Below are 17,414 nucleotides of genomic sequence, written 5' to 3'. Positions count from 1 at the left end.
CTAGGTTCAACAAGAAGATTGACAAGTTTGTGGCAAGAACAAGGGATCCTCTTGCATGCGGGACAGATGCATTGGTGATTCCGTGGCATCGGTTCTCACCGATTTATGCATTCCCTCCTTATTCTGCTACTGCCACGGCTCCTTCGCAGGATCAGGCAGGAAAAGAAGTCGGTACTTCTGGTGGCCCCAGCTTGGCCCAGAAGAGCTTGGTATGCAGAAATAGTAAAGATGACAGTGGGTTCCCCGTGGACCCTACCGTCACGTCCAGACCTGTTATCTCAAGGTCCAGTATTCCATCCTGCCTTACAAACGCTAAATTTGACGGTTTGGCTATTGAAACAAAGGGTCTAAGAATCATGGGCTTTCAGGTCCTGTGATCTCTACATTGATCAATGCAAGGAAGCCAGCTTCCAGAGTAATTTATCAGAGTCTGGAAGACTTATGTATCCTGGTGTGAAGCCAGGGGTTGGCATCCCAGGAAATATGTCATAGGTAGAATTCTTGACTTTCTACAAATGGGATTAGAAATGAAGCTGGCCTTGAGTACCATCAAGGGCCAGGTCTCGGCCTTATCAGTATTATTTCACGGCCACTTGCTTCACATTCTTTGGTCCGAAACTTTATGCAGGGGGTGATGCGTCTTAATCCCCCGGTTAAGGCGCCCCTAAACCCGTGGTACTTGAATTTGGTTCTGTCAGTCTTACAAAGACAGCCTTTTGAACCAATACATCAAATTCCCTTGGTCTTGTTGACAAGAAAGTTAATTTTTCTGGTAGCCATTTCTTACTCTTGCATAAGGATAGGGTGATATTGCGCCCCCTCATCCTAGCTTTTTACCGAAGGTGGTTTCAGATTTCCATCTAAACCAAGATATTGTTCTTTATCTCGTGTGTAAAGAACTGCGCTTAGGACAAGTCTATAAGGCCAGAAACCACAGGTTGCTGCCCCCCTTACACAGAGTACCCCAATGAGGTGCCCTGTCAATCGCGTTAAAATAAATAAAAATGGGTATGTTTGGCGCTACCTGAAAACCTAAATATTAGGTCTATGCCGGGATAGCCTTATGGAGTACTTAAACCAGGGGTCTTCAAACTACGGCCCTCCAGTTGTTCAGGAACTACAATTCCCATCATGCCTAGTCATGTCTGTGAATGTCAGAGTTTTACAATGCCTCATGGGATGTGTAGTTCTGCAACAGCTGGAGGGCCGTAGTTTGAGGACCCCTGACATAAACCATACCACTCTTATATACCTATATAGCATTCATAGAGTGCATTCCCCACAAGATATAAATTGTGAAGATAAAGTCAACTATATGGGTACTGGTATAATGATAGAGGATGTATGATCTAGAGACGATATAAATAGATCCAATTAGATGTCACACAATGAAAGGTTGCAATCCAGCACCCAATAATGGAGCTAGAGGCTATACCTCTATATGTTCACTAATCAAAAAATTGTGTTCCATGTATTACAAGACACCCCCATACATACTTATATGCATACAATACAGTTACATAACTGCACATATGGTGTGCATCAAGGGGTGGATGTTACTCACAGACCAATTCGTACACAGTGCACCTAGGTCAAAATGCCTTAATCACAAGCTATATAATACATTCGTTTATGGAATAGAATCGCATACACGCATAGCAGTTCATATTGTTAGAAGTTGCAGCAGATATATCTCAATAGAGTAACTATGTTGAGTTAGGAATTTCCCAAGGGTGACTTTAGTGCAGAGACAGTTGCCTGGTGACTTTGGTGCTCCCCCTTGTGGTTGCCTACTCACCAGCTCCCGGAACCCCTGCAGGGGTAATGCGCCTGTAGTGTGTTAGGATGGAACTCTCTGCTTGCTGCGGTGGGTGCCTTCGGTGTAACCAGCTCCCCAACCCCTTACAGGGGTAGTACGCCTGCAGTAAGGTGTAGATGGAACTCTGTGCTTGCTGCTTGCTGTGATGGATGCCTCCTATGTTTCCCAATTGGTGGAGGTATTGCAATCCCTCGTGTATTAAAACATAATGAAAAGAGCTTCCATAGCGTAATAAAGTAAAGTCACTTTATTTAAAAACATGTATAAACATAAAATAAAAATAAAAAGTATAAAAAATATTCCAAAAACTAGTATACTCCCACCCAGTGAGTAACTGGGATAGGATACCAATAGTTCCTGACAAGTAAACAAAATTAAAACGAAGCGCGCAAGACGGCACCACTCTCTTTACGTCATCTCCGGGCTCTCGAGAGGGTGGAACGCTGTATCAGCGTCTGGCGGTCTCATCCCCCCATCTCGTTCTATGCTCTGCAGTAGGGACTTTTTAATTTTGTTTACTTGTCAGGAACTATTGGTATCCTATCCCAGTTACCCACTGGGTGGGAATATACTAGTTTTTGGAATATTTTTTATACTTTTTATTTTTATTTTTTATTTTTTGTTTATACATGTTTTTAAATAAAGTGACTTTACTTTATTACGCTATGAAAGCTCTTTTCATTATGTTTTAATACACGAGGGATTGCAATACCTCCACCAATTGGGAAACATAGGAGGCATCCATCACAGCAAGCACAGAGTTCCATCTACACCTTACTGCAGGCGTACTACCCCTGTAAGGGGTTGGGGAGCTGGTTACACCGAAGGCACCCACCGCAGCAAGCAGAGAGTTCCATTCTAACACACTACAGGCGCATTACCCCTGCAGGGGTTCCGGGAGCTGGTGAGTAGGCAACCACAAGGGGGAGCACCAAAGTCACCAGGCAACTGTCTCTGCACTAGGGCTGGGAGATTTTCTTAAAAAAAAAAAATCTTCGATTCTCTTGAAAAAAAACTCGATTCACGATTCGAATCGAGTTTTTTTTTTTGGAAATCACGCCGGTCCCGAGGCGCTGCGGGCATGAGCTTTTAGGCGAGGCCGCGGCTTCGGCCTAGTCTGCGCCGTCCGGCCGTAGCCGCGGACTAGGCCGAAGCCGCGGCCTCGCCTAAAAACTCATGCCCGCAGCGCCTCCGGACCGGCGCGGTGAAAAAAAAAAAAAAAAAAAATCTAAAAAAATCGATTTGCTTAAATTTTGAATCGATTTGACCTCTCAACTCGATTCAAGATTTAAATCGATTTTTTTCCCAGCCCTACTCTGCACTAAAGTCACCCTTGGGAAATTCCTAACTCAACATAGTTACTCTACTGAGATATATCTGCTGCAACTTCTAACAATATGAACTGCTATGCATGTATGCGATTCTATGCCATAAACTAATGTATATATGGCTTGTGATTAAGGCATTTTGACCTAGGTGCACTGTATACAAATTGGTCTGTGAGTAACATCCACCCCTTGATGCACACCATATGTGCAGTTATGTAACTGTATTGTATACATATAAGTATGTATGGGGGTGTCTTGTAATACATGGAACACAATTTTTTGATTAGTGCACATATAGAGGTATAGCCTCTAGCTCCATTATTGGGTGCTGGATTGCAACCTTTCATTGTGTGACATCTAATTAGATCTATTTATATCGTCTCTAGATCATACATCCTCTATCATTATACCAGTGTGGGTACACCCATATAGTTGACTTTACTTTATCTTCACAATTTATAACTTATGGGGAATGCACTCTATGAATGCTATATAGGTATATAAGAGTGGTATGGTTTAAGTACTCCATAAGGCTATCCCGGCATAGACCTAATATTTAGGTTTTCAGGTAGCGCCAAAACATACCTATTTTTATTTATTTTAACAAGATATTGTTCTGCCTTCCTTTTTCCCAGATCCTTGTTCTACGGAAGAAAGGTCACTACATTCCTTGGATGTAGTAAGAGCAGTCAAGGCCTATCTGGAAGCAACTGCTCAAATTCGCAAAACGGATGTTTTGTTTGTACTGCCGGAAGGTCCCAATAAAGGACAGGCAGCGTCAAAGTCTACCATTTCAAAATGGATTCGACAAATGATTATTCAAGCTTACGGTTTCAAAACAGAAAATTCCACCTTTTCAAATCAAGGCACACTCCACAAGGGCTATTAGTGCTTCTTGGGCGGTGCATCACCGGGCCTCTATGGCTCAAATCTGCAAGGCCGCAACCTGGTCTTCAGTCCATACATTTACCAGATTTTATCAGGTGGATGTGGGAAGGCATGAGGATATCGCCTTTGGGCACAGTGTGCTGCAGGCAGCAGTACGAGGTCCTCAGGTCTGATTACACCCTACGTTGTGTGGTCCCCTCCCCTCAAATAGCATTGCTCTGGGACATCCCATCAGTAATTACTGAGGCTCTGTGTCCCGTGATGTACGAGAAAGAAAATAGGATTTTTATAACAGCTTACCTGTAAAATCCTTTTCTTTTGAGGTACATCACGGGACACAGAGGTCCCGTCCCTCTTCTAATACACTTATATTGCTTTGCTACAAAACTGAGGTATCCCCAGTAAGGGGAGGGGTTATATAGGGGGTTGAACTGCCTGTCAAGGGTGTGACCAGTGTCCAATCACCTTGTGATACTACATAACCCATCAGTAATTACTGAGGCTCTGTGTCCTGTGATGTACCACAAAAGAAAAGGATTTTACAGGTAAGCTGTTATAAAAAGCCTATTAGCCTGTGTCCCATGATGTTTGAAAAAGAAAAAGCTTTTCCAGGCTGCTAACCAACCATCATTGGGGTTACCCATTCCACCTCGGGAAATTAGAATGAGAGAAACCACATGCTTTGCTCCCCAGCAGATCTTTCTACCTTCACCAAGACCCTGGATCTCCACACGGAGCCTGGCCAGACCAACCAGGTGATATGACACTTATATGGCATGTTCAATTACAGTTATACGGGTGTTTATCAATTATGAAATATATTTTATTTTAAATTTATTAATATTTATAAATGTATACTTTATTACAATTATTTTTTAATGATTATAAATGTATTTTGCATTTATATGAATGGTGTATAGCTGCATTACATATGTGGATTACAGTCATTTACTATACACCATTCACATTTAAATAGGCACATGTATGACCTTTAAATATTGATAAAAACAATGTTTTATTATAATTCGGTTAATGTATATTGTGTAGGGGGAATTTAACTTTATTTTATTAATATGTTGGGGAATAATGTGTGCTGATTTGTGTTCAACTTTTTGTATTTTACACTTCCTCATACTGTAATCCCGCTACATCACACAAGATTATAGTGAGAGGAGCCGTTCTCAAGAGTTCCCGGCGTTTGTAGATCGCTTCTCAACTCAACATGAGAAGCGAGCTACAAACCATCATAAACAGGCACTCAGAGGAGAGCGATCTCCTCTGAGAATGCCTGAGAACTGAATAGCGGTATTTTACCGCAGTTTCATAAAAGGACACCAAAGCCCAAAAAAAGCTCTGGTGCAAACAATTACATTCAGAAGTCACATAATTAGTGAAATTATGTCCACCTTTGTGCAATGTAAGCGTCACATGATCTGTCATTACCTACACACACACACACACACACACACACACACACACACACACACACACACACCCCTTTTTGAAAGGCCCCAGAGGCTGCAACATCTAAGCAAGAGGCACCACTAACCAAACATTGCCATGAAGACCAAGGAACTCTCCAAACAAGTAAGGGACAAGGTTGTTGAGAAGTATGAGTCAGGGTTAGGTTATAAAAAAAAAAAAAAAAAAAAAAAAAGGAGAAGAAAAAAAAATTATCCAAATCGTTGATGATCCCTAGGAGCACCATCAAATCTATCATAAGCAAAATTGAAAGAACATGGCACAACAGCAAACCCGCTAAGAGACGGCCGCACACCAAAACTCACTGACTGGGCAAGGAGGGCATTAATCAGAGAAGCAGAACATAGACCTAAGGTAACCCTGGAGGAGCTGCAGGAGTTCCAAAGCAGAGACTGGAGTATCTGTACATGGGACGACAATAAGCCTTACGCTCTATAGAGTTGGGCTTTATGGCAGAGTGGCCAGAAGAAAGCCATTACTTTCAGCAAAAAACAAAATGGCAAGTTTTGAGTTTGCGAAAAGGCATGTGGGAGACTCCCAAAATGTATGAAGGAAGGTGCTCTGGTCTGATGAGACAAAAATTTTACTTTTTGGCCATCAAAGAAAATGCTATGTCTGGCACAAACCCAACAGCTCACATCACCCAAAGAACACCATCCCCACAGTGAAATATGGTGGTGGCAGCATCATGCTGTGGGGAGGTTTTTCAGGAAGTTGGGACTGGGAAACTGATCAGAGTTGAGGGAAAGATGGATGGTGCTAAATACAGTGATATTCTTGAGCAAAACCTCTGTGTCTGTCTGTCTGTGTGTTTTGAGGCTAGGATGAAGGTTCACCTTCCAGCAGGACAATGACCCCAAACACACTGCTAAAGCAACACGTGAGTGGTTTAAGGGGAAACATGTAAATATGTTGGAATGGCCTAGTCAAAGCCCAGATCTCAATCCAATAGAAAATCTGTGGTCAGACTTAGATTGCTGTTCACAAGTGCAAACTATCCAACTTGAAGGAGCTGCAGTTTTGCAAGGAGGAATGGGCACAAATCCCAGTGGCAAGCCCATAGAGACTTATCTAAAGCGACTTGGAGCTGTGACAGCCACAAAAGATGGCTCTACAAAGTATTGACTTTGGGGGTTGAATAGTTATGCACATTGACTTTTTCTGTTATTTTGTCCTATTTGTTGTTTGCTTCACAATAAAAAAAATAAAAATCTTCAAAGTTGTGTGCATGTTCTGTAAATTAAATGGAGCAAATCCTCAAAACAAACCATGTTAATTGCAGGGTGTGAGGCAACAAAACATGAAAAATGCCAAGGGGGTGAATAATTTTGCAAGGCACTGTATGTACATTTAGGAAATAATTCAGGCCTTTTTTAAAGCAATCTACTGAGCTGGCCAGAACCACCTCTGGAAGGAGTCTATTCCACATCTTCACAGCTCTAGACTACGCCCATTACATTTTACTTACTATTCTACATAGGTTTACCTTTTACCCCAGACTGAAAACTTACACTAGGTTTAGGGACATGCTCATTACCGCAACGTAACACAAGATCTGTGTTGATTCCCCATACCTTAATCAGCCAGAGACTGCAACTTTTGGCCCAGCTTTAAAAAGTGATACTAAAGTCTTGTTTGTTTTTCTTTAAAAACATTTTATACTTACCTGCTCTGTGCAGTGGTTTTGCACAGCGCAGTCCCGATCCGCTTTTGTGTCCCTCTCCAGCACTCCTGGCTCCTCCCTCCTGTCGAGTGCCCCCACAGCAAGCAGCTTGCTATGGGGGGCACCCGAGCTGAGCTGCAGCTCTGTGTCCATTGACGGTTCAGCCACGCCCCCTCTGCTTGGCCAACTGATTTTGATTGACAGCAGCAGGAGCCAATGGCACCGCTGCTAGTTCTTAGCAAGTCAGGAGGGAGAGTCCCGTATGGCCGAGGCACTCATGCACATCGCTGGAGGAAGATCGGACTCAAGTATTAGGGGGCTGCTATACACAGAAGAAGTATTTATCTTAATGCATAGAAAGGTTTTAAAAGTTTACAAATTCTTTATTACAAACTGTACAAAAAAATATTTAATACATATTAAAATTGGGTTGGATAATCTATCCAGATGCAATGTACTCAAGAGGGGAATTGCCAAACAGAATGATGGAAGACACCCAACGTGTTTCAAAATATATTTTTCTTCAGGGGTGCAAAAACATTAAAAAGTAGATTGCCTTCTTTAGAATGGCAAGTGCATCTAGAAATAAATACCCAAAGTTAAAAATAAGCTGCATAATGTCCTGAGTAGGGATGAGCTTCGAGTTCGAGTCGAACTCATGTTCGACTCGAACATTGGCTGTTCGCAAGTTCGCCGAACAGTGAACAATTTGGGGTGTTCGCGGCAAATTCGAATGCCGCGGAACACCCTTTAAAAGTCTATGGGAGAAATCAAAAGTGCTAATTTTAAAGGCTAATATGCAAGTTATTGTCATAAAAAGTGTTTGGGGACCCAGGTCCTGCCCCAGGGGACATGGATCAATGCAAAAAAAAGTTTTAAAAACGGCTGTTTTTTCAGGAGCAGTGATTTTAATAATGCTTAAAGTCAAACAATAAAAGTGTAATATCCCTTTAAATTTCGTACCTGGGGGGTGTCTATAGTATGCCTGTAAAGGGGCGCATGTTTCCTGTGTTTAGAACAGTCTGACAGCAAAATGACATTTTGAAGGAAAAAACTCATTTAAAAACTACCCGCGGCTATTAATGCATTGCCGACAATACACATAGAAGTTCATTGATAAAAACGGCATGGGAATTCCCCAAAGGGGAACCCCGAACCAAAATTAAAAAAAAAAAAAAAATGACGTGGGAGTCCCCCTAAATTCCATACCAGGCCCTTCAGGTCTGGTATGGATATTAAGGGGAACCCCGGCCAAAATTAAAAAAAAAAAAAAAAAAAAATGATGTGGGGTTCCCCCTAAATTCCATACCAGACCCTTCAGGTCTGGTATGGATTTTAAGGGGAACCCCGCGCCAAAAAAAAAAAAAAAAAAAAAAAAAAAACGGCGTGGGGTCCCCCCAAAAGTCCATACCAGACCCTTATCCAAGCACGCAACCTGGCAGGCCGCAGGAAAAGAGGGGGGGACGAGAGTGCGCCCCCCCCCTCCTGAACCGTACCAGGCCACATGCCCTCAACATTGGGAGGGTGCTTTGGGGTAGCCCCACAAAACACCTTGTCCCCATGTTGATGAGGACAAGGGTCTCATCCCCACAACCCTGGCCGGTGGTTGTGGGGGTCTGCGGGCAGGGGGCTTATCGGAATCTGGAAGCCCCCTTTAACAAGGGGACCCCCAGATCCCAGCCCCCCCCCCTGTGTGAAATGGTTTTGTACCCCTACCATTTCACTAAAAAAACTGTCAAAAATGTTAAAAATGACAAGAGACAGTTTTTGACAATTCCTTTATTTAAATACTTCTTCTTTCTTCTATCTTCCTTCATCTTCTGGTTCTTCTGGCTCTTCTGGTTCTTCCTCCGGCGTTCTCGTCCAGCATCTCCTCCGCGGCGTCTTCTATCTTCTTCTCCTCGGGCTGCTCCGCACCCATGGCATGGGGGGAGGCTCCCGCTCTTTTCTTCTCTTCTTCATTTTCTTCTCCGGGCCGCTCCGCAATCCATGCTGGCATGGAGGGAGGCTCCCGCTGTGTGACGGCGCTCCTCGTCTGACAGTTCTTAAATAACGGGGGGCGGGGCCACCCAGTGACCCCGCCCCCCTCTAACGCACCGTGACTTGACGGGACTTTCCTGTGACGTCACGGGGAATGCCACAGGGAAGTCCCGTCATGTCCCGTGCGTCAGAGGGGGGCGGGGTCACCGGGTGGCCCCGCCCCCCGTTATTTAAGAACTGTCACACGAGGAGCGCCGTCACACAGCGGGAGCCTCCCTCCATGCCAGCATGGATTGCGGAGCGGCCCGGAGAAGAAAATGAAGAGAAGAAGAGAAGAAGAGAAGAAAAGAAGAAGAGAAGAAGAGAAGAAGAGAAGAAGATGAAGAAGATGAAGAGAAGAGCGGGAGCCTCCCCCCATGCCATGGGTGCGGAGCGGCCCGAGGAGAAGAAGATAGAAGACGCCGCGGAGGAGATGCTGGACGAGAACGCCGGAGGAAGAACCAGAAGAGCCAGAAGATGAAGGAAGATAGAAGAAGAAGTATTTAAATAAAGGAATTGTCAAAAACTGTCTCTTGTCATTTTTAACATTGACAGTTTTTTAGTGAAATGGTAGGGGTACTTGTACCCCCTTACCATTTCACACAGGGGGGGTCGGAATCTGGGAGTCCCCTTGTTAAAGGGGGCTTCCAGATTCCGATAAGCCCCCCGCCCGCAGACCCCCACAAACACCGGCCAGGGTTGTGGGGATGAAGCCCTTGTCCTCATCAACATGGGGACAAGGTGTTTTGGGGGGCTACCCCAAAGCACCCTCCCAATGTTGAGGGCATGTGGCCTGGTACGGTTCAGGAGGGGGGGGGGGCCGCACTCTCGTCCCCCCCTCTTTTCCTGCGGCCTGCCAGGTTGCGTGCTCGGCTAAGGGTCTGGTATGGATTTTTGGGGGGACCCCACGCCGTTTTTTTTTTTTTTTGGCGCGGGGTTCCCCTTAAATCCATACCAGACCTGAAGGGCCTGGTATGGAATTTAGGGGGACTCCCACGTCATTTTTTTTTTTAATTTTGGTTCGGGGTTCCCCTTTGGGGAATTCCCATGCCGTTTTTATCAATGAACTTCTATGTGTATTGTTTAGGTATCATCTTGGTATCATTCTTTTCAGCCAGCAGTCGGCTTTCATGTAAAAGCAATCCTAGCGGCTAATTAGCCTCTAGACTGCTTTTACAAGCAGTGGGAGGGAATGCCGCCCCCCCCCCCCAGTCTTTCGTGTTTTTCGCTGGCTCTCCTGTCTCAACAGGGAACCTGAGAATGCAGCCGGTGATTCAGCCAGCTGACCATAGAGCTGGTCAGAGACCAGAGTGGCTCCAAACATCTCTATGGCCTAAGAAACCGTAAGCTACGAGCATTTTATGACTTAGATTTCTCCGAATGTAAACAGCGCCATTGGGAAATTGGGAAAGCATTTTATCACAGCGATCTTGGTGTGGTCAGATGCTTTGAGGGCAGAGGAGAAATCTAGGGTCTAATAGACCCCAATTTTTTCAAAAAAGAGTACCTGTCACTACCTATTGCTATCATAGGGGATATTTACATTCCTTGAGATAATAAAAATGATTTAAAAAAAAAAAATGAAAGGAACAGTTTAAAAATAAGATAAAAGCAAAAAAATAATAAAGAGAAAAAAAAAAAAAAGTACCCCTGTCCCCCCTGCTTTCGCGCTAAGGCGAACGCAAGCGTCGGTCTGGCGTCAAATGTAAACAGCAATTGCACCATGCATGTGAGGTATCACCGCGAAGGTCAGATCGAGGGCAGTAATTTTAGCAGTAGACCTCCTCTGTAAATCTAAAGTGGTAACCTGTAAAGGCTTTTAAAGGCTTTTAAAAATGTATTTATTTTGTTGCCACTGCACGTTTGTGCGCAATTGTAAAGCATGTCATGTTTGGTATCCATGTACTCGGCCTAAGATCATCTTTTTTATTTCATCAAACATTTGGGCAATATAGTGTGTTTTAGTGCATTAAAATTTTAAAAAGTGTGTTTTTCCCCATAAAATGCGTTTGAAAAATCGCTGCGCAAATACTGTGGGAAAAAAAAAAAAATGAAACACCCACCATTTTAATCTGTAGGGCATTTGCTTTAAAAAAAATATATAATGTTTGGGGGTTCAAAGTAATTTTCTTGCAAAAAAAAAAATATTTTTTTCATGTAATCAAAAAGTGTCAGAAAGGGCTTTGTCTTCAAGTGGTTAGAAGAGTGGGTGATGTGTGACATAAGCTTCTAAATGTTGTGCATAAAATGCCAGGACAGTTCAAACCCCCCCCAAATGACCCCATTTTGGAAAGTAGACACCCCAAGCTATTTGCTGAGAGGCATGTCGAGTCCATGGAATATTTTATATTGTGACACAAGTTGCGGGAAAGACAATTTTTTTTTTTTTGCACAAAGTTGTCACTAAATGATATATTGCTCAAACATGCCATGGGAATATGTGAAATTACACCCCAAAATACATTCTGTTGCTTCTCCTGAGTATGGGGACTTTTTGGGAGCCTAGCCGCGCACGGGACCCCGAAAACCAAGCACTGCCTTCAGGCTTTCTAAGGGCGTAAATTTTTGATTTCACTCTTCATTGCCTATCACAGTTTCGGAGGCCATGGAATGCCCAGGTGGCAAACCCCCCCCCCCAAATGACCCCATTTTGTTAAGTAGACACCCCAAGCTATTTGCTGAGCGGTATAGTGAGTATTTTGCAGACTTCACTTTTTGTCACAAAGAATTGAAAAAAAAAAATTTTTTTTTCTTGTCTTTTTTCATTTTCAAAAACAAATGAGAGCTGCAAAATACTCACCATGCCTCTCAGCAAATAGCTTGGGGTGTCTACTTTCCAAAATGGGGTCATTTGGGGGGGGTTTGTGCCACCTGGGCATTCCATGGCCTCCGAAACTGTGATAGGCAGTGAAGAGTGAAATCAAAAATTTACACCCTTAGAAATCCTGAAGGCGGTGATTGGTTTTCGGGGCCCCGTACGCGGCTAGGCTCCTAAAAAGTCCCACACATGTGGTATCCCCATACTCAGGAGAAGCAGCTAAATGTATTTTGGGGTGCAATTCCACATATGCCCATGGCCTGTGTGAGCAATATATCATTTAGTGACAACTTTTTGTAATTTTTTTTTTTTTTTTGTCATTATTCAATCACTTGGGACAAAAAAAATGAATATTCAATGGGCTCAACATGCCTCTCAGTAATTTCCTTGGGGTGTCAACCCCCACAAATGACCCCATTTTGGAAAGTATTGTACTGCCCTGCCATTTTAGCACCTCAAGAAACGACATAGGCAGTCATAAATTAAAGGCTGTGTAAATTCCAGAAAATGTACCCTAGTTTGTAGGCGCTATAACTTTTGCGCAAACCAATAAATATACACTTGACATTTTTTTTTGCCAAAGACACATGGCCGAATACATTTTGGCCTAAATGTATGACTAAAATTGAGTTTATTGGATTTTTTTTTAGAACAAAAAGTAGAAAATATCTTTTTTCAAAATTTTCGGTCTTTTTCCGTGTATAGGGCAAAAAGTAAAAAATGTCAGAGGTGATCAAATACCATCAAAAGAAAGCTCTATTTGTGGGAAGAAAAGGACGCAAATTTCGTTTGGGTACAGCATTGCATGACCGCGCAATTAGCAGTTAAAACGACGCAGTGCCAAATTGTAAAAAGTGCTCTGGTCAGGAAGGGGGTAAATCCTTCCGGGGCTGAAGTGGTTAAAGACTAAATCTTTTCTGACACTTGTTGCTTACAAGTAAAAATCCTGTATTTTCTGCTAGAAAAATCACTTAGAACCCCCAAACATTATATATATTTTTTTTATCAGAGACCCTAGGGAATAAAATAGGGGTTGTTGCAATATTTTATGTCACACGGTATTTGCGCAGCGGTCTTTCAAACGCAATTTTTTAAAAAAAAAAATACACTAATGAAATTAAAAAAAAAAAAAAAAAAGCAGTAAAGTTAGCCCATTTTTTTTTGTCCAAAAGTTTTGATTACCTGTTTTTGTGTATTTAATATTTAAGATATAGTTATTTTTTTTTTTTTAATCAAATTATACATACAAGTGAACTGATTGGAGGTTTGTTTTGTTTAATAAATGTTTAAATGTAAAAAAATTTCTGTATTACTTAAGGCTGCTTTCACATTGGAGCGGGCATGCGTTGACGGTAAAACGCTGTTAGTTTTAGTGGCACTTTACCGTCATTTTAGCAGCGCTATTCGGCTGCTAGCGGGGCGCTTATAACCCAGCTAGCGGCTGAGGAAGGGGTTAAATGCGCCCCTGAAGCGCTGCTGCCGAAACGCTTTGCAGGCGCTTCGGCAGCGGTGCGCATTCATTTCAATGGGCAGGAGTGGTGGAGGAGCGGTATACACCGCTCCAAAGATGCCGCTTGCAGGCCTTTTTTTAAACATCCTGCCAGCATATCACCTCAGTGTGAAAGCACTTGAGCTTTCACACTGAGACTGCAGGGGAGCCGTTTTACAGGCACCTGAAAAACGCCCCAGTGTGAAAGGGGTTTAACTGTTAGATTTTATGAGATGAAGGGAAAAAAGAAAAAAAAAAAAAAAAAAAAAAATCGGCCTAATATATCGACCCAAAAAAAATCGGCATCTTATATCGGCCATCGGCCACCGCAATTTCTAAATATCGGCATCAGCCAGAGAAAAACCCACATCGGTCGACCTCTACCTCAGACCACACAACTATATGCATGGATGCATTCTAAGATCAGTTTTTTGGAGATATGACCCTGGGATTGTTCGCTCTCCATTGACCTGACTGCTCACAGTGACCTATATTTCCGTGAACAAATATACCATGATTTTTCATGATGTCCAAGTAAATGGAAACGTACAGATAAGGCAATAAATTTGAATGTTATCCAACCCAGCATCCTTTTACCCCCTGATGACTGTGCACTAGAATGATCCTAAAAATTGCTAGCTCTGCATGGACACTGCGGATCTAGCATATATATCTCAATACCTTCCTTGTGTTGAATTATCACCCAGTGGTTCACTATCTGGGCATTGGCGTTGCACCCTGGTGATGCTCAGGACACTATGCAGCTTATTTTTAAATTTGGGTATTATTTCCAGATGCACTTACCACTCTAAATAAGGCAATCTGCTCTTTTTAATGTTTTTGCACCCCTGAAGAAGAAAAATCTATTTTGAAACGAGTTGGGTGTCTTCCATCATTCTGTTTGGAGATTAGATATAGATATAGCTATCTATATAGAGAGATATATCTATCTATATCTACACACATACAAATACATATATACATACACACCCACCAAATTGGGCCCCAAGTGTCAATATTGTGTGGACACCATTTTCCAGCACTGCCTTAATCCTCCTCCTCCATGAAGACATCACAGAGCTTGTACACGATAGAGACCTTGCACTCCTCCACCTTCCATTTGAGGATGCTCATTAGGGTTTAGGTTTGGAGACCTGCTTGGCCAGTCCATCACCTTTACCCTCAGCTTCTTTACCAAGGCAGTGGTAAATCTGAACCAAATAAGTTTATATTGGTCTCAGACCACAGGACATGGTTCCAGTAATCCATGTCCTTAGTCCGCTTGTCTTCAGCAAACTGTTTGTGGACTTTGTGCATCATCTTTTAAAGAGGCTTCCTTCGGGGATGATAGCAATGCAGACCAATTTGATGCAGTGTGCAGCGTATGGTGTGAGCACTGACAGGCTGACCCCCCCCAACCCCTTCAACAATGCTGGAAGCACTCCTATGTCTATTTCTCATAGACAACCTCTGTATATGGTGCTGAGCACGTGCACTCAACTGCTTTGGTCGACCATGGCGAGGCCTGTTCTTAGTGGAAACTGTCCTGTTAAACTGCCGTTTGGTCTTGGCCACCATGCTGCAGCTCAGTTTCAGGGTCTTGGCAATCTTCTAGCTTAGGCCATTCTTATGTAGAGCAACAATTTTTCAGGTCCTCAGAGTTCTTTGCCATGAGGTGCCATGCCGAACTTCCAGTAACCAGTAAGAGAGTGGGAGCGATAACACAACTGGTCCCCATTGACGCCTGAGACCTTGTAACACTAACGAGTCACATGACACCAGGGGAGGGAAAAAGGCTAATTGGGCCCAATTTGGACATTTTCACTTAGGGGTGTACTCACTTTTGTTGTCAGCAGTTTCAACATGAATGGCTGTTGAATTATTTTGAGGGGACAGCAAATTTACACTGTTCTACAAGCTGTACACTCACTACTATACATTGTAGCAAAGTGTAATTTCTTCAGTGTTGTCACATAAGATCTAAAAATATTTACAAAACTGAGTGGTATACTCACTTTTGTGAGATCCATCTCCATCATCGCAGGGATGTTGGCACATTAGCAGCTACTTTATCCATTTCTAAGTGCCATCATTCAGCCTCTGATTAACTCCAAATAAAGTTCTAGTAGGTCTTTCCTGACATTTTCTTAGTCACATACTTCAGCAAAAGCTACGATCCACAGAGAGCTTCCAAAGCATCAGAGGGATCCCATTGTTAAAAAGGTATCCGTCAGGAGAAGGGTACAAGAGAATTTCCAAGGCATTCAATATACCATGGAACACAGTGAAGACAGTTATCAAGTGGAGAAAATATGGCACCACAGTGACATTACCAAGAACTGGATGTCCCCCCAAAAATTTATGAAAAGACGAAAAGATCAGGGAGGATGCCAAGAAGCCTACAGCAACATTGAAGGAGCTGTAGGAATATCTGGGATGTACTGGCTGTGTGGTACATGTGACAACAATCTCCTGTATTTTTCATATGTCTGGGCTATGGGGTAGAGTGGCAAGACGGAAGCCTTTTCTTAAAGCGGGGTTCCACCCAAATTTTGAACAATATCTGTATGTATTCTCTTCCTTGCCTAGATGCTGACATGCCGTTTAAAAAAATTTAAATCGCCGTAATTACCTTTTATTTTTCTATTCTTCTTTGCACTTCCTGGTTCTCCTCCCGTGGGAGTAGGCGTGTTTCTAGCCTCTCCCAGACTCCTGGGAGCTAGTCTCAGGCTCCCCAGGATGCCATTGAGCATGTGCGGGAACAAGCGGTGAATGCTGGGAGCACAGCATTCACCACATCCAGGAAACAAATGCTTGTGGGCTTCAAATGCCCACAATGAAGATGGAAACCGCCTGCAGTGAATAATATAAGTTATTCTTTCCGACGAAATCTGACACAGGCAGACATATTACACACAATATGTCACTATGTAATGCTGTGAAGAAAAGTTTGTGAATGAACAAAAAATAAATAAATAAAAACACGATAGATAGGTGGACCCCCGCTTTAAGAAAAACATCCAAGCTGAAGTCTCCCAAAGCATGTGGGAAAATGTGTTGCGGTGTGATGAAACCAAGGTTGAACTTTTTGGCCATATGTCCCAAAGATAGGTTTGGTGCAAAAACACTGCACATTACCAAAAGAACACCATATCCACAGTGAAGTATGGTTGTGGCAGCATCATGCTTTGGGGTGGTTTTTCTTCAGCTGTAACAGGGGCATTAGTCAAGGTAGAGAGAATTATGAACAGTTCCAAATACCAGTCAATACTGGCACAAAACCTTCAGGCTTCTGCTAGAAAGCTGAACATAAAGAGGAACTTCATAGGAATGGTTTCAACAGGAGATTAAAGTTTTGGAATGGCCCAGACCTGAATCAGAAAATCTGTGGGGTGGTCTGAAGAGGGCTGTACACAGGAGATGCCTTCTTTCTACTTGTTGCTAGAAATGTGATCCCAAGACATTGAAAAACAATATCTATTCCCACAATAGTTGAATAGTGTGCGGAGCCAAGAAGAACTAATAGTTCAACACCATGACAGGCACACACTAAAACGGGCAGGCACAAACTATTTGGATCATTTTCTCAGGTTCAGGATGATTGAAAACATTTCTCCTATAAACTCCTAGTTCAGATGTAGAAACCAGGAGCTTTGCCCCGATCTCCTGCCCAGACAACCAACACCCTGCTACCCCACCACCACATCTAGCCCTATACACTTCCTTCTTTACTCATCCAACCATCCCTTAAATCTTTCCCCTTTCGTCTTCCAATCCATGTGCTAGGACTGTGCATCTACATCTAGACCCCCCAGCAAAACCGTTTTAGACCCCAAGGCCTCATGCACACGGGACGCTGTTAAACTCGCGTTCAGAGGCAGTTGGACACTTTTTTCAACTGCCCCTGA

General features: G+C 43.1%; 1 protein-coding gene across 1 annotated transcript in view; it reads right to left on the bottom strand.

The window, feature by feature from the left end:
- The window catches only part of DSTYK (dual serine/threonine and tyrosine protein kinase), a 348,400-nt gene that overhangs the window by 264,400 nt on the left and 66,586 nt on the right, over nt 1-17,414 (bottom strand). The gene's annotated exons all lie outside the window — the stretch shown is intronic.

The sequence above is a fragment of the Aquarana catesbeiana genome, linkage group LG02 (genome assembly GCF_042186555.1).
Source record: "Aquarana catesbeiana isolate 2022-GZ linkage group LG02, ASM4218655v1, whole genome shotgun sequence".
Classification (NCBI taxonomy): domain Eukaryota; kingdom Metazoa; phylum Chordata; class Amphibia; order Anura; family Ranidae; genus Aquarana; species Aquarana catesbeiana.
The sequence above is the reverse complement of the archived record's forward strand: the minus strand, read 5'-3'. Positions and strand labels throughout refer to the sequence as shown.